The 20,551-nt window shown below is 46.4% G+C and overlaps 1 protein-coding gene and 1 long non-coding RNA gene across 3 annotated transcripts in view; one reads left to right on the top strand and one right to left on the bottom strand.

Annotated features, from left to right (window-relative positions):
• The window catches only part of LOC132402117 (uncharacterized), a 67,814-nt gene extending 48,360 nt beyond the window's left edge, over window positions 1-19,454 (bottom strand). For both annotated transcript variants that reach the window (XR_009514808.1, XR_009514807.1), the window contains exons 1-2: window positions 19,373-19,454; window positions 16,962-17,059 (exon numbers count right to left, since the gene is read on the bottom strand). This is a non-coding gene — a long non-coding RNA (uncharacterized LOC132402117). The remainder of the gene's footprint in view (window positions 1-16,961; window positions 17,060-19,372) is intronic.
• An 828-nt stretch (window positions 19,455-20,282) lies between these two features.
• Window positions 20,283-20,551, top strand: part of LOC132407436 (reversion-inducing cysteine-rich protein with Kazal motifs-like) — a 135,804-nt gene continuing 135,535 nt past the window's right edge. The window contains exon 1 of the mRNA XM_059993974.1: window positions 20,283-20,390. The gene's annotated coding sequence lies outside the window, so the exon portion shown is untranslated. The remainder of the gene's footprint in view (window positions 20,391-20,551) is intronic.

The raw sequence follows: 20,551 nt of genomic DNA, 5'->3' as shown, positions 1-20,551 counted from the left end.
TGGGACCTCTTTGGGGGCAGGTGTGACCTGTACAAAAAGGATAGGTTGCATTTGAATCCCAGGGGACCAATATCCTGGTGGGGAAATTTGCTAAGGCTACTGGGGAGACTTTAAACTAGAATGGTTGGGGGGTGGGAATCAAATTGAAGAGACTAGGAGACAGTGTGTGAGGGAGGATAGGCAGGTGATAGAGAAGGGGAGTGCTCAGACTGAAGATGTAGGGGAGAAGGAAGAAAAAGAGATAGTAGGAGGTGGAGAATTTCTTAAATGCATTTATTTTAATGCTAGGAACATTGTAAGAAAGGTGGATGAGCTTAGAGCATGGATTGATACCTGGAAATAAGATGTTGTAGCTAATAGTGAAACATGGTTGCAGGAGGGGTGTGATTGGCAACTAAATATTCCTGGATTTCGTTGCTTCAGGTGTGATAGAATCGGAGGGACAAGAGAGGGAGGTGTTGTATTGCTTGTCAGAGAAAATATTACAGCAGTGCTTTGGCAGGATAGATTAGAGGGCTCATCCAGGGAGTCTATTTGGGTGGAAATGAGGAATGGGAAAGGTGTAGTAACACTTACAGGGGTGTATTATAGACCAGCATAATGGGGAGCAAGAATTGGAGGAGGAGCAAATTTGTAAGGAGATAGCAGATATTTGTAGTAAGCACAAGGTTGTGATTGTGGGAGATTTTAATTTTCCACACATAGACTGGGAAGCCCATACTATAAAAGGGCTGGATGGTTTGGAGATTTTAAAATGTGTGCAGGATACTTCTTTGCAGCAAAACATAGAGGTACCAACTAGAGAAGGGGCTGTGTTGGATCTCCTGTTAGGGAATGAAATAGGTCAGGTGACGGAGGTAGGTGTTGGGGAACACTTCGGGTCCAGTGATCACAATGCCATTAATTTCAATATAATTATGAAGAAGGATAGGACAGGACCCAGGGTAGAGATTTTTGATTGGAGAAAGGTTAAGTTTGAGGAGGTGTGAAAGGATTTAGAAGGAGTGGATTGGGACAATTTTTTTATGGGAAGGATATAATAGAGAAATGGAGGTCATTTAAAGGTGAAATTTTGAGGGTACAGAATCTTTATGTTCCTGTTAGGTTGAAAGGAAAGGTTAAAAGGTTGAGAGAGCCATGGTTTTCAAGGGATATTGGAAACTTGGTTCAGAAAAAGAGAGAGATCTACAATAAATATAGGCAGCATGGAGTAAATGAGGAGCTCGAGGAATATAAAGAATGTAAAAAGAATCTTAAGAAAGAAATTAGAAAAGCTAGAAGAAGATATCAGGGTGCTTTGGCAAGTAAGGTGAAATAAATCCAAAGGGTTTTTACAGTTAGATTAATGGCAAAAGGATAGTGAGGGATAAAATTGGTCCCTTAGAGAATCAGAGTGGTCAGCTATGTGTGGAGCTGAAAGAGATGGGGGAGATTTTGAACAATTTCTTTTCTTTGGTATTCACTAAGGAGAAGGATATTGAATTGCGTAAGGTAAGGGAAACAAGTAAGGAAGTTATGGAAACTATGCCGATTAAAGAGAAGGAAGTACTGGCCCTCTTAAAGAATATAAAAGTGGATAAGTCTCTGGATCCAGACAGGATATTCCCTAGGACCTTGAGGGAGTTAGTGTAGAAGTAGCAGGGGCTCTGACAGAAATATTTCAAATGTCATTAGAAACGGGGATGGTGCCGGAGGATTGGCATATTGCTCATGTGGTTCTATTGTTTAAAAAGAGTTCTAAGAGTAAACCTAGCAATTATTGGCCTGTTTTGATGTGTGTGGATTCGATTTTAATATTTAAGAGCGAGTTGCATAGGTATAGTTACAAGAAAAAGTTTGTGAACCCTTTGCATTGGAGTCGATGATGCTGTAATCTACCTGCTGAACAGAGCCTACTCCTTTCCCGATAGGCAAGGCAACAGTGTGTTCTTTGATTTCTCAAGCGCCATCAATACCGTACAACCTTCATGGCTGGGGGATAAGCTCTGTTCAATGCAGTCTGGGACTTCCATTGCATCCTGGATAATGGACAGCCAGACCACAGTTTGTGTGGCTTCAGAGCTGTGTGTCAGACATGGCAATAAGCAGGACTGGGGACGCACAGGGGACTGTACTGACTCCCTTCCTGCTTACCCTCACACTTACGAATGCTGAGGATTTGATCTGAGGTATCCCAGACCCTGACACCCGGGAGGCAACATACTGTCTGGGAATTTTGTTCTTGCCCACAGGACCTCCTGTCCGTTCCCCTAACAAATCCCCTATCACCACAGCATGCCTCTTCTTCCCCCTTGCTGTCTGAGTCACAAAGGCAGACTAGGTGTCAGAGACCCGACTACTGTGACTTTCCTCTGTTAGGTCATTCCCCCTGACGGTATTCAAAAGACTATACCTGCGGTTGAAGGAGATGGCCACAGGGCTCCTTAACCCCTTTTCCCTTCCTGACTGTCACCTAGTTTCCTGTGTCCTGCACCTTGGGTCCTCTCCATATGTCCAGTCTGCCATCCCTCCAGCCTCCCAAATGATCTGGAGTTCATTCAGTTCCAGCTCCAACACCTTAACACAGATCGTTAGAACCTGCAGCTGGACGCACCTCTCACAGTTGTACTGGTCAGGGACACTGCCGTCCCACATCCCGCAAGAGGAAATTGCACTATCCTGCCTGACATCTCTATCTAGCTGAGAGTTATAAAGAAGAGAATGAAAATTGAACTTTTCTTTCCTTTGCTTTCTCTGAGTGAAGCCTTGAAGAACTAAATCCTTAAGATCACTACACTGACTGTCCACTCAGATGATGTCTCCTGCACTTGCCCCTGCCTTCCTTTAATTTGCCCTTACTAATTAACCCAAATGCTGACTGGCTGCTTGTCAAAACTTTATAACACAGCCAAGAACTGCTCCTGCCTTTTATGCTTGGGCAGTGGACCTGATTGAAATCCCTTCCTTTCCAAACTTCCAATGTCTAGATTGGCTGCTGGTCAAAGCCCTGACTTATGGTAATTTGTATGTGCCAGAGGATCCTAAGACACTTAATGGCATGAAGACATCATTCCTTTTGTACTGTGCCTTCCCAGCAGAAGGAGTCCCCAATGCCATGTTCTCCTGCCTGTTGTATCCCACTTGGTCAACATCAATTTGAGTTGTCTGGTTGTCATCATAGAGCATTACAACACATAAGCAGGCTCTTTGGCCCATCTATTCTGTGATGAATTGTTATCCTGCCTGGTCCCACCATAGCCTTCCATACCTCTCCCATCCATTTACAGTAGCAAGGAAAAGTTTGTAAACCCTTTGCAATTACCTGGTTTTCTACATTAATTACTTATAAAAGGTCATCTGATCCTAATCTAAGTCACGATAATAGACAAATACAATCTGCCTAAACTAACAATGCACAAACATTTGTACTTCTCATGTCTTTAGTGAACACATTGTTTAATCATTTGTAGTCCAGGTTGGAAAAGGTCTGTGTATTTAATAACTGGTAGAACCCCCAACAAACATTTCCTGTAGCTGCTGATCAGACTTTCACAGTGGCAAGAAAGAACTTGAGACCTTTCCTCCTTTAAAACTGTTTCATTTCATCAATATTTCTGGGTTACCTTGCATGAACAGCCCATGCCACAGCATCTCAATTGGTTTAAGGTCAGGGCTCGGACATGGACATTCCCAAACACAAATTTTCTTGTTTTGATACCTTTCTGTTGTTGATTTACTCTTGCCTTTCGAATCATTGTCTTGTTGCGTCATCCAAATTCTATTAAGCTTCAGGTAATGGATGGCTACCCTGACATTCTCCTGTAAATAGTTTTGATACAATTTTGAATTCATTGTTTCCTCAACAATTGCAAGCTCTCCAGGCCCTGAGGCATCAAAGCAGCCCCAAACCAGGATCAAACACAAGGAAATCTGCAGATGCTGGAAATTCAAACAACACACACAAAATGCTGGTGGAACACAGCAGGCCAGGCAGCATCTATAGGGAGAAGCGCTGTCGACGTTTCGGGCCGAGACCCTTCATCAGGACTAACCGAAAGGAAAGATAGTAAGAGATTTGAAAGTAGTGGGGGGAGGGGAAATGCGAAATGATAGAAGACCGGAGGGGGTGGGTGAAGCTAAGAGCTGGAAAGGTGATTGGCAAAAGGGATACAGAGCTGGAGAAGTGAAAGGATCATGGGACGGGAGGCCTCAGGAGAAGGAAAGGAGGGGGGGAGCACCGGAGGGAGATGGAGAACAAGCAAACAACTAAATATGTCAGGGATGGGGTAAGAAGGGGAGGAGGGGCAATAACGGAAGTTAGAGAAGTCAATGTACAAGTCATCAGGTTGGAGGCTACCCAGTCATCAGGTTGGAGGCTACATAAGGTGTTGTTCCTCCAACCTGAGTTTGGATTCATTTTGACAATAGAGGAGGCCATGGACAGACATATCAGAGTGGGAATGGGACGTGGAAATAAAATGCGTGGCCACTGGGAGATCCTGCTTTTTCTGGGACCGAGCGTAGGTGTTCAGCGAAACGGTCTCCCAGTCTGCGTCGGGTCTCACCAATATATAAAAGGCCACACTGGGAGCACCAGACGCAGTATACCACACCAGCCGACTCACAGGTGAAGTGTCGCCTCACCTGGAAGGACTGTCTGGGGCCCTGAATAGTGGTGAGGGAGGAAGTGTAAGGGCAGGTGTAGCACTTGTTCTGTTTACAAGGATAAGTGCCAGGAGGGAGATCGGTGGGAAGGGATGGGGAGGACCCCATCCCTGACATATTTAGTTGCTTGCTTGTTCTCCATCTCCCTCTGGTGCTCCCCCCACTCCTTTCTTTCTCTTGAGGCCTCCTGTCCCATGATCCTTTCCCTTTGCCCAAACCAGGATGCTCCTTCTACCATGCTTCACAGCTGGGATGAGGTTTTGGAGTTAGTGTGCAGTGCCCTTTTTCCTCCAAACATGGTAGTGCACATTTCTGCCAAGAAGTCTCATCTGTCCAGAGAACAATTTACCAGAAGCACTGTGGAACATCCTGGACTCCAGGAGGGGAATTTCTCGAGTGCCTAGGAGATGGCTTTTCAGAGCAGCTCATGGTTCAGCCTACGAGGGGAGCAGCTATTCTGGATTGGGTGTTGTGGGACGAACTGGAATTGATTAGAGAATTAAAGGTAAAAGAACCCTTCAGGGCAAACGATCATGATATTATCAAATTCACACTGAAACTTGAGAAGGAGAAGCTGAAGTCAGATGTATCAGTATCACAATGGAGTAAAGGGATTTACAGAGGCTTGAGAGAGGAGTTGGCCAGAATTGATTGGAAATGAACACTGGCAGGGATGACAGCAGAGCAGCAATGGCTGGAATGTATCGAAGTAATCTGGAAAGCACAGGCTATTTACTTCCCAAAGAGGAAGCAATATTCTAAAGAAAAGGTGACACAACTATGACTAACAAGAGAAGTCAAACCCATACATAATAAAAGATTAACATATAAAACATAGAACATAGAAATCTACAGCACATTACAGGCCCTTTGGCCCACAATGCTTACCAGTGTAATGCACTTTACACAGTGCTGACCGTGTAACCTACTCTAGAAACTGCTTAGAATTTCCCTACCGCATAGCCTTCTATTTTTCTATGCTCCATGTACCTATCTAAGAGTCGCTTAAAAGACCCTATTGTATCTGCTTCCACCGCTGCCGCTGTCAGTGCATTCCACACACCCACCACTCTCTGTGTGGAAAACTTACCCCTGACATCTCCTCTGTACCTATTTCCAAGCATGTTAAAACTGCACCCCTTCATGTTAGCCATTTCAGCCCTGGGAAAAAGGCTTTGGCTATCCATACCATCAATGCCTCTCATCATCTTATACACGTCTATCAGGTCACCTCATCCTCCATAGCTCCAAGGAGAAAAGGCCAAGTTCACTCAACTTATTCTCATAAAGTACATAGAAAATAGGTGCAGGAGTAGACCATTCGGCCCTTCGAGCCTGCACCGCCATTCAGTATGATCATGGCTGATCAACCAACACAGAATCCTGTACCTGCTTTCTCTCCATACCGCCCGATCCCTTTAGCCACAAGGGCCATACCTAACTTCCTCTTAAATATAGCCAATGAACCAGCCTCAACTGTTTCCTGTGGCAGAGAATTCCACAGATTCACCACTCTCTGTGTGAAGAAGTTTTTCCTCATCTCAGTCCTAAAAGGCTTTCCCTTTATCCTTAAACTGTGACCCCTCATTCTGGACTTCCCCAACATTGGAAACAATCTTCCTGCATCTAGCCTGTCCAATCCCTTTAGAATTTTATACTTTTCAATAAGATCCACCCTCAATCTTCTAAATTCCAGTGAGTATAAGCCTAGTCGATCCAGTCTTTCTTCATATGAAAGTCCTGCCATCCCAGGAATCAATCTGGTGAACCTTCTCTGTACTCCCTCTATGGCAAGAATGTCTTTCCTCAGATTAGGGGACCAAAACTGCACACAATACTCTTCGTCCAGTTTCACCAAGGCGTTGTACAACTGCAGAACCTCCACATCAATACCATACCCCCAATACTGTGTGCTTTAATAGACAATAGGTGCAGAAGTAGACCATTCGGCCCTTAGAGCCTGCACCGCCATTCTGAGATCATGGCTGATCATCTACTATCAATACCCGGATCCTGCCTTGTCCCCATATCCCTTGATTCCCCTATCCATAAGACACCTATCTAGCTCCTTCTTGAAAGCATCCAGAGAATTGGCCTCCACTGCCTTCCAAGGCAGTGCATTCCAGACCCCCACAACTCTCTGGAGAAGAAGTTTTTCCTGAACTCTGTCCTAAATGACCTACCCCTTATTCTCAAACCATGCCCTCTGGTACTGGACTCTCCCAGCATATGGAACATATTTCCTGCCTCTATCTTGTCCAATCCCTTAATAATCTTATATGTTGCAATCAGATCCCCTCTCAATCTCCTTAATTCCAGCGTGTACAAGCCCAGTCTTTCTAACCTCTCTGCGTAAGACAAACCGGACATCCCAGGAATTAACCTCGTGAATCTACACTGCACTTCCTCTACAGCCAGGATGTCCTTCCTTAACCCTGGAGATCAAAACTGTACACAATACTCCAGGTGTGGTCTCACCAGGGCCCTGTACAAATGGCAAAAGAATTTCCTTGCTCTTGTACTCAATTCCCTTTGCAATAAAGGCCGACATTCCATTAGCCTTCTTCACTGCCTGCTGTACTTGCTCATTCACCTTCAGTGACTGATGAACAAGTACTCCTAGATCTCTTTGTATTTCTCCCTTACCTAACTCTACACCGTTCAGATAATAATCTGCCTTCCTGTTCTAACTCCCAAAGTGGAGTAAGTTTGCACACTAACTTCCTGTGTGGGACCTTGTCAAAAGCCTTTTGAAAATCTAAATATACCACATCCACTGGCTCTCCCCTATCCACTCTACTAGTTACATCTTCAAAAAATTCTATAAGATTCGTCAGACATGATTTTCCTTTCACAAATCCATGCTGACTTTGTCTGATGATTTCACCTCTTTCCAAATGTGCTGTTATCACAACTTTGATAACCGACTCTAGCATTTTCCCCACCACCGATGTCAGACTAACTGGTCTATAATTCCCCGGTTTCTCTCTCCCTCCTTTTTTAAAAAGTGGGGTTACATTAGCCACCCTCCAATCCTCAGGAACTAATCCAGAATCTAAGGAGTTTTGTAAAATTATCACTGATGCATCCACTATTGGGCTACTTCCTTAAGCACTCTGGGATGCAGACCATCTGGCCCTGGGGATTTATCTGCCATTAATCCCTTCAATTTACCTAACACCACTTCCCTACTAACATGTATTTCCCTCAGTTCCTCTATCTCACTAGACCCTCAGTCCCTTACTATTTCCGGAAGATTATTTATGTCCTCCTTAGTGAAGATAGAACCAAAGTAGTTATTCAATTGGTCTGCCATTTCTTTGTTCCCTATGATCAATTCACCTGTTTCTGACTGTAAAGGACCTACATTTGTCTTGACCAATCTTTTTGTTTTCACATATCTATAAAAGCTTTTACAGTCAGTTTTTATGTTCCCTGCCAGCTTTCTCTCATAATCTTTTTTCCCTTTCCTAATTAAGCCCTTTGCCCTCCTCTGCTGGTCTCTGAATTTCTCCCAGTCCTAGGGTGTGCCGCTTTATTTGCTAATTTATATGTTTCTTCTTTGGACTTGATACTATCCCTAATTTCCTTTGTCAGCCACGGGTGCACTACCTTCCCTGGTTTATTCTTTTGCCAAACTGGGATGAACAATTGTTGTAGTTCATCCATGCGATCTTTAAATGCTTCCCATTGCATATCCACCGTCAACCCTTTAAGTATCATTTGCCAGTCTATCTTAGCTAATTCACGTCTCATACCTTCAAAGTTACCCTTCTTTAAGTTCAGAACCTTTGTTTCTGATTTAACTATGTCACTCTCCATCTTAATGAAGAATTCCACCATATTATGGTCACTCTTACCCAAGGGGCCTTGCACGACAAGATTGCTAACTAACCCTTCCTCATTGCTCAATACCCAGTCTAGAATGGCCTGCTCTCTAGTTGGTTCCTTGACATGTTGGTTCAGAAAACCATCCCACATACATTCCAAGAAATCCTCTTCCTCTGCACCCTTACCAGTTTGGTTCACCCAATCTATATGTAGATTGAAGTCATCCATTATAACTACTGTTCCTTTATTGCACGCATTTCTAATTTCCTGTTTAATGCCATCCCCAACCTCACTACTATTGTTAGGTGGCCTGTACACAACTCCCACCAACGTTTTCTGCCCCTTAGTGTTATGCAGCTCTACCCATATCGATTCCACATCCTCCAGGCTAATGTCCTTCCTTTCTATTGCGCTAATCTCCTCTCTAACCAGCAATGCTACCCCACCTCCTTTTCTTTCCTGTCTATCCCTCCTAAATATTGAATATCCCTGGATGTTGAGCACCCATCCTTGGTCACCCTGGAGCCATGTCTCTGTGATCCCAACTATATCATATTCATTAATAACTATCTGCACATTCAATTCATCCACCTTGTTATGAATGCTCCTCGCATTGTCACAGACAGCCTTCAGGCTTGTTTTCACAACACTCTTAGCCCTTATACAATTATGTTGAAAAGTGGCCCTTTTTGCTTTTTGCCCTGGATTTGCCTGCCTGCCACTTTTACTTTTCACCTTACTACTTTTTGCTTCTACCCTCATTTTACACCCCTCTGTCTCTCTGCACTTTTTCCCATCCCCCTGCCACATTAGTTTAAATCCTCCTGAACAGCAGTAGCAAACGCTCCCTCTAGGACATTGGTTCCAGTCCAGCCTAGGTGCAGACCGTCCTGTTTATACCGGTCCCACCTCCCCCAGAACTGATTCCAATGCCCCAGAAAATTGAATCCCTCCCCCTTGCACCATTTTTCAAGCCACGTATTCATCTGACACCCTCCAATCCAGGCAACATCCTTGTAAATCTCCTCAGCACTCTCTCTATAGTATCCACATCTTTAGTGAGGTGACCAGAACTGAACACAGTACTCCAAGTGGAGTCTGACCAAGGTCTTATATAGCTGCAATATTACCTTACGGCCTTGTACTTGATCCCACAGTTGATGACAACACACCATACGCCTTCGTAACAATACTGCCAACCTGCGCAGCAGCTCTAAGTGTCCTTTGGACACAGACCCCAAGATCTCGTGTATCCTCCACACTACCAATAGTCTTACCATTAATATTACAGTATATTCTCTCTTCAAATTTGACCTACCAAAATGAACCACTTCACACTAATCTGGGTTGAAGTCGATCTGCCATTTCTCAGCCCAATTCTACATCCTACTAATGGCCCGCTGTAACCTCTGACAACCCTGCAGACTATCCACAACACCCCCAACCTTTGTGTCATCAGCAAACCTACTAACTCACCCTTCTTAGTGGGAACTTATAGGACTGGGAGCTTTTTAAAACCAACAGAAGACAACTAAAAAATTCATCAAGAAGGTAAAGGTGGAATATGAAAGTAAGCTAGCCAATAATATTAACAAGGATACCAAAAGTTTCTTCAGAGACATAAAGTGGATATTGGACCACTAGAAAACAATGCTGGAGAGGTAGCAATGGGGGATGAGGAATTAACAGACAAACTGAATGAGTATTTTGCATTAGTCTTCACTGTGGAAAACACTAGCAGGATAGTGGAAGTTCTTGGTGTGTGAAGTTGCCATAACTAGAGAGAAGGTTCTTGGGAAACTGAAAGGTCTGAAGGTCGATAAACTACCAGGATCAGATGGTGTACACCCCAGAGTTCTGAAAGAGATGGCTGAAGAAACCATGGAGGCATTAGTTATATTTCAAGAATCACTAGATTCTGGAATGGTTCCAGAAGACTGAATTTGTAAATGTCACTCCACTCTTCAAGAAGGGAGAGAGGCAGAAGAAAGGAAACTATAGGCCAATTAGTCTGACTTCAGTGTCAAGGTACTTGGAGACACATGGTAAAATAGGCTGTGGTCAGCATAGCTTCCTCAAGGGAAAATCTTTCCTGCCAAATCTGTTGGAATTCTTTGAAAAAGTAACACACAGAATAGATAAAGGAGAATTGGTTGATGTTGTGTATTTGGATTTTCAGGAAGCCTTTGACAAGGGATCCCATGTGAGGCTGCTGAACAAGCTATAAGCTCATGGTATTACAAGGAAAGTTCTAGCATGAATAAAGCAGTGGCAGTTTGACAGGAGGCAAAGATTGGGAATAAAGGGAACATTTTCTGGTTGGCTGCTGGTGACTAGTGTTGGGACCAATAACTTTTACATTATATGTCAATGATTTGGATGATGGAATTGCTGTTTTTGTTGCAAAGTTTGCAGACAATATGAAGATAGCTGGAGGAGCAGGTAGTTTTGAGGAAGTAGAGAGGCTACAGAAGGACTTAGATTAGGAGACTGGGAAATGAAATGGCTGATGGAATACAGTGTTGGGAAATGTGTGGTCATGCACTTTGGTAGAAGAAATTAAAGGGTTGACTATTTACTGGATGGAGAGAAAATACAAAACACTGATGTGCAAAGGGACTTGGGAGTTCTTGTGCGGGATTCCCTAAAAGTTAATTTGCAGGTTGAGTCTGTGGTGAGGAAGGCAAATGTAATGTTCCCATTCATTTCAAGAGAACCAGAATATAAAAGCAAAGGTGTAATGTTGAAACTTTATAAAGTGCTAGTGAGGTCTCTCTTGGAGTATTGTGAGCAAGTTTGGGCCCGTTATTTTAGAAAGGGTGTGCTGAAACTGGAGAGGGTTCAAAGGAGGTTCACAAAAAATGTTTCCAGGATTGAATAGCTTGTCATGTGAAGAGCTTCTGATGGCTCTGAGCCTGTCTTCACTAGAATTCAGAAGAATGAGGGATGACCTCATTGAAACCTATCAAATGGTGAAAGGCCTTGAAAGAATGGATGTGGAGAGAATGTTTCTTGCGATGGAAGAGTCTAAGACCGGAGGACACAGGCTCAGAATCGTGTCCATTTCGAATGGAGATTTGGAGAGGAATTTATTCAGCCAGAGAGTGGTGAATCAGTGGAATTCATTTCCACAGGCAGCTGTGGAGAGCAAGCCTTTCTGAATATTTAAAGCAGAGGATTATAGATTCTGGATTGGTCAGGGCACGAAGGGATTCAGGGAGAAGGCCACAGACTGGAGCTGAGAAGAAAATTGGGTCAGCCATGATGAAATGGCGAAGCAGATTCGACAGGGCCAAACAGCCTAATTCTGCTCCCTTATCTTATGGTGCTATAGGAGCAAAATCCAATAGAGCCTGCTCCACCATTCAGTTATGGCTGATCTATTTTCCATTTCAACCCCAGTCTCCTGCCTTCTCCCTGTAATCTTTGGTGCCCAGACTAATCAAGAACCTATCAACCTCTACTTTAAATATACCCAATGACTTGTCAGTGGCAATTAATTCCTTAGATTCACCAGTGCCTTTACTTCCTGAGAAAGCTGAAGAAATTTGGCCTGTCCCTAAAACCCTCACTAATTTTTATAGGTGCACTGTAGAAAGCATTCTTCTAGGGTGCATCACAACCTGGTATGGAAGTTGTCCTGTCCAACAACTGGAAGAAGCTGCAGAAGATCATGAACCTAGCTGAGCACATCACACAAACCAATCTTCCATCCTTGGACTCACTTTACACCGCACACTGACCCACCCAGCCAACACACTTTTTGTCCCTCTTCCCTCTGGGAGAAGATTCAGGAGCTTGAAGATTCATACGGCCAGATCTGGGAACAGCTTCTTTCCAACTGTGATAAGACTGCTGAACGAATCCTGACCCAGATCTGCGCCATACCTTGCAAATATCTGGACCTGACTTGCACTACTTTACTTTCCCTTTCCTATTTTCTAATTATGATTTATAATTTAAATTTTTATTATATTTACTTCGATTTGTACTTCAGGGATCGCGAAGCGCAGAATCAAATATCGCTGATGATTGTACGCTCTAGTATCAATTGTTTGGTGACAATAAAATAAAGATTCACCACCCTCTGGATAAAGAAATTCCTCCCCATCTCCATTCTAAATGGATGTCCCTCTATTCTGAGGTAGTTCCTTTGCAGACTAATTGACCTCTCTTCTCTTTCTGGAAACCTCCTTAATATCTGCTCCTCCTCTATTATATACCACTCTCCTTTTGCTTTCAACACACTTTAATGTCCAACCTGTTCAATTTTCTTTCCCTTTTTTTCAAAAGAGTGTGAGACTATTGGAACTGGTTCCTGCAAAACAGTGTTACTGTCTCCAGGGCCTCTCCTTCCTGATCCACCTCTGGGACTCCTATCAGACCATAAGAGCAGAATTAGATGATTCAACGCATCAAGTCTGCTTATGGCTAGTTTGTTATTCCTTCTCAAGCTCATTCTTGTCTTCTCCATAACCTCTAACACACTTACATATCAACTTCTGCTCTAAATGCACCAAATGACTAGGACTGCACAGCCATTTGTGGACTGAATTCCACAGATTTCACCAAAGAAAAGCTCTGTTCTAAAGATATGTCATTCTATTCTAAGGTCGTACCCTCTGGCGCTGGACTATTGGAAACACATTAGAGTTTAATGTGGAATGTGTGTGTTCACACACTTCAGTAAATGGTCAAAAGGAAGATTATTATTTAAATGTTCAAGTTCCTAGGTGTCAACATTTCGGAGGGTCTATCCTCGGCCCAACACATTGATGCAATTACAAAGAAGGCACAACATTAGCCATATTTCATTAGGGATTTCAGGAGATTTGGTATGTCACCAAAGACACTTGCAAGTTTCTACTGATATACTGTGGAGAGCACTCTAACTGGCTGCATTACCATTTGGTATGGGGAAGGGTGACTGCGCAGGATTGAAATAAGCTGCAGGAAGTTGTGAACTCAGTCAGCTCCATTATTGTCACCAGCTTCCCCAGCATCCAGGACATCTTCAAGGAGGGATGTCTCAAAAAGGCAGCATCCATCATTAAGGACCCCATCACCCAGGACATGCCCCATTCTCATTGCTGCCATCAGGGAGGAGGTGAAGGAGTCTGAAGGCACCCACTCAACAATTCAAGAACAGCTTCTTCACCTCTACCATCAGATTTTTGAATGGCATTGAACCCATGAACTACCATTTCTTTTTCTCTTTTTGCACTACTTATTTAACTTTCTTAATATATACACAGTGCCTATAAAAAGTATTCACCCTCCTGGAAGTTTTCATGTTTTATTGTTTTACAACAGTGAACCACAGTGAATTTAATTTGGCTTTTTTGACACTGATCTACAGAAAAAAACTCTTCCATATCAAAGTGAAAACAGATCTCTACAAAGTGATCTAAATTAATTACAAATATAAGACACAAAATAATTGATTGCACTCCCTTCAAGTCAATATTTAGTAGATGCACCTTTGGCAGCAATTACAGCCTTAAGTCTGTACTACAAGTAATGCTCTCCACCAGCTTTGCACATCTGGACACTGCAATTTTTCCGCATTACAAAATCGCTCAAGCTCTGTCAGATTGCATGAGGATCATGAATGAACAGCCATTTTACAACCTTACCATATCTTTATGATTCAATTAACTGTACTCCAAGGGATATTCAGTGACTTGGAAATTTTCTTGTATCCTGTCCTGAGTTTGCTTTTCAATAACCTTTCCGTGGCGTTGCTTGGAGTGTTCTTTTGTCTTCGTGGTGTAGTTTTTGCCAGGACACTGACTCACCAGCAGTCGGAGCTTCCAGACACAGGTGTATTTTTACTACAATCAATTGCAACACCGTGACTGCACACAGGTGATCTCCATTTAACTAATTATGTGACTCCTGAAACCAACTGGCTGCACCAGTGATGATTTGGTGTGTCATATTAAAAGGAGTGAATACTTATGCAATCAACTATTTTGTGTTTTACGTTTGTAATAATTTAGATCACTTGGTGAAGATTTGTTTTCACATTGACACAAAAGAGTCTTTTTCTGTTGATCAGTGTCAAATTAAATCCACTGTGATTCAATGTCGTAAAACATGAAAACTTCCGGGGTGGTGTGTGATACCTTTTATAGGCACTGTGTAGATAATTACTGTAATTTACAATTTTTTAGTGTGAATTGTAATGTATTGCTGCTGCATTACAATAAATTTCACGACATATTGTATGCCAGTGATGTTAAACCTGATTTGATTCTGAAATGAAGCGGGACGGTAAATTTCAGGGCTTTGGGCACACAAACACAACACATTGGTAGTAATGCAGAAGCAGGCCATTAGTGCATTTGCTCCCAACCCTGGAAGCTCAGGTGGTGCGAAAGAGAAATTCTGTGTGTCCCTTTAAGGAAGCCCTGGCCCGGGATCCAGAGAACCACAAGCTGAGTGTCAGAGTGGCTCAGTTTGGTGAGCTGCTGCCTCACTGCAGAGACCTGTGTTAATCCTGACCTCAGGTGCTCTCTGTATGAGTTTGTACGTTGTCCCGATAAATCATTTGATGTTCCTGTGGGGACTGCCACACACTGTTCTCTCTCAGCTACATGGGTGCAGAGCCTTGCAGTATCTGAAATGCTCCCACACACATAACCATTGATGCTGAGGGGCTGGAATGTGATGCAGCTCGGAAAAGCTCACGAAACGTGAAAGACTTTCTTTGTTGTCCTCTCATTATGTCCTTCAATGAACAAATTGAATAAATGCATGCCACTCTACCACAGCTCGGGGCATTTCAGAGTCCGGAGTTCAATTCCGACGCAGACCTGTAAGGAGTCTGTATGTCCTCCCTGTGGAACGTGTGAGTTTTCCCCGTCCAAAGATGTTCTGGTCAGGTTAACTGGTCATTGTAAACTGTCTCATGATTAGGTCAGATTGAATCAGGTTTGTCAGAGGTTGCAGGATGAAGGACTGGTTAGACCATAAGATAGAGGAGCAGAAGTAGGCCATTTGGTCCCTCGAGTCAAATTCTTCCAGTCATCCCCACTCCCCTGCCTTCTCCCCATACCCTTTGATCCCCATGGCTAATCGAGAACCTATCTATCTCTGCCTTAAATGCACCCAATGACAGCTGCTCGTGGCACCAAATTCCACAGATTTACCACCCTCTGACTAAAGTAATTTCTCTGCATCTCTCTTCTAAAAGGACGTCCTTCAATCCTGAAGTGTGCCCTCTTGTCCTAGACTCCCCTACCATGGGAAATAACTTTGCCATATCTAATCTGTTCAGGCCTTTTAACATTCAGAATGTTTCTATGAGATCCCCCCTCATTCTCTGAACTCCAGGGAATACAGCCCGAGAACTGCCAGACGTTCCTCATACGGTAACCCTTTCATTCCTGGAATCATTCCTGTGAATCTTCTCTGAACTTTCTTCAATGTCAGTATATCCTTTCTAAAATAAGGAGCCCAAAACTGCACACATTACTCCAAGTGTGGTCCTACGAGTGCCTTATAGAGTCTCAACATCACATCCCTGTTCTTATGTTCTATACCTCTAGAAATGAATACCAACATTGCATTTGCCTTCTTCACCACCTGCTCAACCTGGAGGTTAACCTTTAGGATATCCTGCACAAGGACTCCCAAGTCCCTTTGCATCTCTGCATTTTGAATTCTCTCCCCCTATAAATAATAGACTGCCCATTTATTTCTTCCACCGAAGTGCATGACCGTACACTTTCCAACATTGTATTTCATTTGCCACTTCTTTATCCATTCCCCTAAACTATCTAAGTCTCTCTGCAGGCTCTCTGTTTCCTCAACACTACCCACTCCTCCACCTATCTTTGTGTCATTGGCACATTTAGCCACAAATCCATCAATCCTGTAGTCCAAATCATTGACCTGTCTCGTAAAAAGCAGCGGTCCTAACACCAACCCCTGTGGAACTTCCCTGGTAACCGGCAGCCAGCCAGAATAGGATCCTTTTATTCCCACTCTCTGTTTTCTGCCGATCAGCCAATGCTCCACCGATGCTGGTAACTCCCATGTAATTCCATGGGCTCTTATCTGGCTAAGCAGCCTCCTGTGTGGCACCTTGTCAAGGGCCTTCTGGTTGGGTCTAATCTGTGCTGCATTCTTAATAAATATGTGATTATTCACTTTTCATTCTAAATATTCACGGTGTGCATATTACAAAAAAACCATTTTAAGTCCCTTGCAGTTTCAGGCTGTATAAGTATTTCCTGCTCTGAACAATGGTTGGTCTGCGCAGTAGTGAAGAAAATTAGAGGAAAATTTGCTCCCACATCTCAAAAATGTATGGGTTGGTAGGTTAGACAGCCACTTTTCAAATTGTATAGGTGAGTGGTAGAATCTAAGGGAAGTGGATGGGAATGTGTGAGGAACAAAACTGGGCTAGGATAGGATTAGTGTAAAAATGGATGCTTGGTGGATAGTGTGAGGTAGATGGGCTGAATAGCCTTTTTTACCTGCTGCGTCCTCTCAGTAATCCTGCTGAATGAATTCAGTGCAAACCTCTGGGATGATCAGCGAGCAGAGAGGTCAAACCAACTTCACTGGAGTCCTCCTGCAGACAAAATAATTGGATCATAGCTTGTCATATCCAACACTCAACTCCATCAGTAACAAGTACAAAACTGATGGCAGTGTCTTCCCTGCAGGCACGGGCACGTGTTAAATAAGGTCTGTCTTAGGGTCTTGCTGAAGTGAGATAGAACGCCTGGTTGAGTGGTGCCACAACAACCTCTCACTGAATGTCAGTTGAACTGAAGAGCTGATGGTTGCCCGCCTCAGGAAGGCAACAACCATCATCAAAGATCCCCAACACTGGTGACACGCCATCATTTTGTAGTTCACGTTGGTCAGGAGGTACAGAGGCCTGAGTTCCCTCACCATTCAGGAGGTACAGAGGCCTGAGGTCCCTCACCACTCAGGAGGTACAGAGGCCTGAGTTCCCTCACCACTCAGGAGGTACAGAGGCCTGAGGTCCCTCACCACTCAGGAGGCACAGAGGCCTGAAGTCCCTCACCACTCAGGAGGCACAGAGGCCTGAGTTCCCTCACCACTCAGGAGACACAGAGGCCAGAGGTCCCTCACCACTCAGGAGACACAGAGGCCAGAGGTCCCTCACCACTCAGGAGGCACAGAGGCCTGAGTTCCCTCACCACTCAGGAGGCACAGAGGCCTGAGTTCCCTCACCACTCAGGAGGTACAGAGGCCTGAGGTCCCTCACCACTCAGGAGGCACAGAGGCCTGAAGTCCCTCACCACTCAGGAGGCACAGAGGCCTGAGTTCCCTCACCACTCAGGAGACACAGAGGCCTGAGGTCCCTCACCACTCAGGAGGCACAGAGGCCTGAGTTCCCTCACCACTCAGGAGGCACAGAGGCCTGAGGTTCCTCACCACTCAGGAGGCACAGAGGCCTGAGTTCCCTCACCACTCAGGAGGCACAGAGGCCTGAGTTCCCTCACCACTCAGGAGGCACAGAGGCCTGAGTTCCCTCACCATTCAGGAGGCACAGAGGCTGAGGTCCCTCACCACTCAGGAGGCACAGAGGCCTGAGGTCCCTCACCACTCAGGAGGCACAGAGGCCTGAGGTCCCTCACCACTCAGGAGGCACAGAGGCCTGAGGTCCCTCACCACTCAGGAGGCACAGAGGCCTGAGGTCCCTCACCACTCAGGAGGCACAGAGGCCTGAGTTCCCTCACCACTCAGGAGACACAGAGGCCTGAGGACCCTCACCACTCAGGAGGCACAGAGGCCTGAGTTCCCTCACCACTCAGGAGGCACAGAGGCCTGAGGTTCCTCACCACTCAGGAGGTACAGAGGCCTGAGGTCCCTCACCACTCAGGAGGCACAGAGGCCTGAAGTCCCTCACCACTCAGGAGGCACAGAGGCCTGAGTTCCCTCACCACTCAGGAGACACAGAGGCCTGAGGTCCCTCACCACTCAGGAGGCACAGAGGCCTGAGTTCCCTCACCACTCAGGAGGCACAGAGGCCTGAGTTCCCTCACCACTCAGGAGGCACAGAGGCCTGAGTTCCCTCACCACTCAGGAGGCACAGAGGCCTGAGTTCCCTCACCATTCAGGAGGCACAGAGGCCTGAGGTCCCTCACCACTCAGGAGGCACAGAGGCCTGAGGTCCCTCACCACTCAGGAGGCACAGAGGCCTGAGTTCCCTCACCACTCAGGAGGCACAGAGGCCTCCGGTTCCTCACCACTCAGGAGGCACAGAGGCCTGAGGTTCCTCACCACTCAGGAGGCACAGAGGCCTGAGTTCCCTCACCACTCAGGAGGTACAGAGGCCTGAGGTCCCTCACCACTCAGGAGGTACAGAGGCCTGAGGTCCCTCACCACTCAGGAGGCACAGAGGCCTGAGGTCCCTCACCACTCAGGAGGTACAGAGGCCCGAGTTCCCTCACCACTCAGGAGGCACAGAGGCCTGAAATCCCGATTTAATCCTAGCGTAATCACAGGACAATTTACAATGATCAAATATCCTACCAACCGGCAGGAGAAAACTGGAGCACCCAGAGGAAACCCACACGGAGATGGGGAGAAAGTAAAAACTCCTTACAGACTAACTGCTACATTACCGCGCTACCCCATGTTGCTTATAATGTGCTCTGTACCTGTGATACACCTGTTGCAAGGAAAGCTCTTCAGAGCACCTGTGCAAGTTCAAGTCTGCGTTTATTATTATCTGACTGTGTGTGTGTGTGTATACACCACACACTGCATATAAAACATTACCACAAAGAAGTTAATAAAATCTAATTCAAAATACACGCGAAGTGCACAGCACAGGTAAACAGTACATAGCTCGCTGTCCTAGTGTCCTAGTGTCCTAGTGTCCTAGTTTGAGGGAAGAAGCTGTTACCTAATCTGGCAGTCCAAGAGAGAGGTGGGGGAGGTTGGAGAAAGGTGGGAAAAGGGGGATGTTAGAGAATTAGGAGGAGGAGGGGGAGGGGAGGAGGAGGAGGGGAGGGGAGGAGGAGGGAGGAGGAGGGAGGAGGAGGGGGGAGGGGAGGAGGGGGGAGGGGAGGAGGAGGGAGGGGGGAGGGGAGGAGGAGGAGGGGGGAGGGAGGGGAGGAGGAGGAGGGGGGAGGGAGGGGAGGAGGAGGAGGGGGGAGGGAGGGGAGGAGGAGGAGGGGGGAGGGAGGGGAGGAGGAGGAGGGGGGAGGGAGGGGAGGAGGAGGAGGGGGGAGGGAGGGGAGGGGGAGGGGAGGGGAGGGAAGGGGGGAGGGGAGGGGAGGGGGGAGGGGAGGGGAGGGGGGAGGGGAGGGGAGGGGGGAGGGGAGGAGGGGAGGGGAGGAGGGGAGGGGAGGAGGGAGGAGGGGAGGAGGGAGGAGGGGAGGAGGGGAGGGGAGGAGGGGAGGGGAGGGGGAGGGGAGGGGAGGGGAGGGGGGAGGGGAGGAGGGGAGGGGAGGGGAGGGAGGAGGGGAGGAGGGGAGGAGGGGAGGAGGGGAGGGGAGGAGGGGAGGGGAGGAGGGGAGGGGAGGGGGAGGGGAGGGGAGGAGGGGAGGGGAGGGGGAGGGGAGGGGGAGGGGAGGGGGAGGGGAGGAGGGGAGGGGAGGGGGAGAGGGAGAGGAGGGGGAGAGGGAGGGGGAGGGGGAGGGGGAGGGGGAGGGGGAGGGGGGAGGGGCGATGGGGAGGAGGTACTGGAGATGGTTGGAAAGGAATAGCGTGGAGGTAGGTGGAGAGGGAGGGGAGAAGAGTTTGATTGATTCTGCGTGATGACGAAAGCAGGCGAGCGCTAACGCGCTGCGCGAGAGTTACGTGGTGACGCTGCCCCGCCGTCCGCAAAGTTTGTGCTGGAGCGGAGCCGGAGCCGGAGCCGGGGACGGGGAGCGGGGCTGCCGGTGGGAACGGGAGAGTGGCCGTCACCGCTCCAGCAGGTAGGAGGCCTCCGGGCCGGGGAGCTCTGATACTTCAGGCGGACTGCCGAGAAACACCCGGCGCGAATAGAGGTCGGGGGCGAGAGGGGAGGAAAGACCTCTGTGAGGAGGAGCGGAGCATTGGAGGGTAACGCCGGCTTTGCCCCATCCCCATTCTCTCC

This window comes from Hypanus sabinus, chromosome 1, assembly GCF_030144855.1.
Source record: "Hypanus sabinus isolate sHypSab1 chromosome 1, sHypSab1.hap1, whole genome shotgun sequence".
NCBI lineage: Eukaryota > Metazoa > Chordata > Chondrichthyes > Myliobatiformes > Dasyatidae > Hypanus > Hypanus sabinus.
Note: the sequence above shows the minus strand (reverse complement) of the source record. Positions and strands in the feature narration are given on the sequence as shown.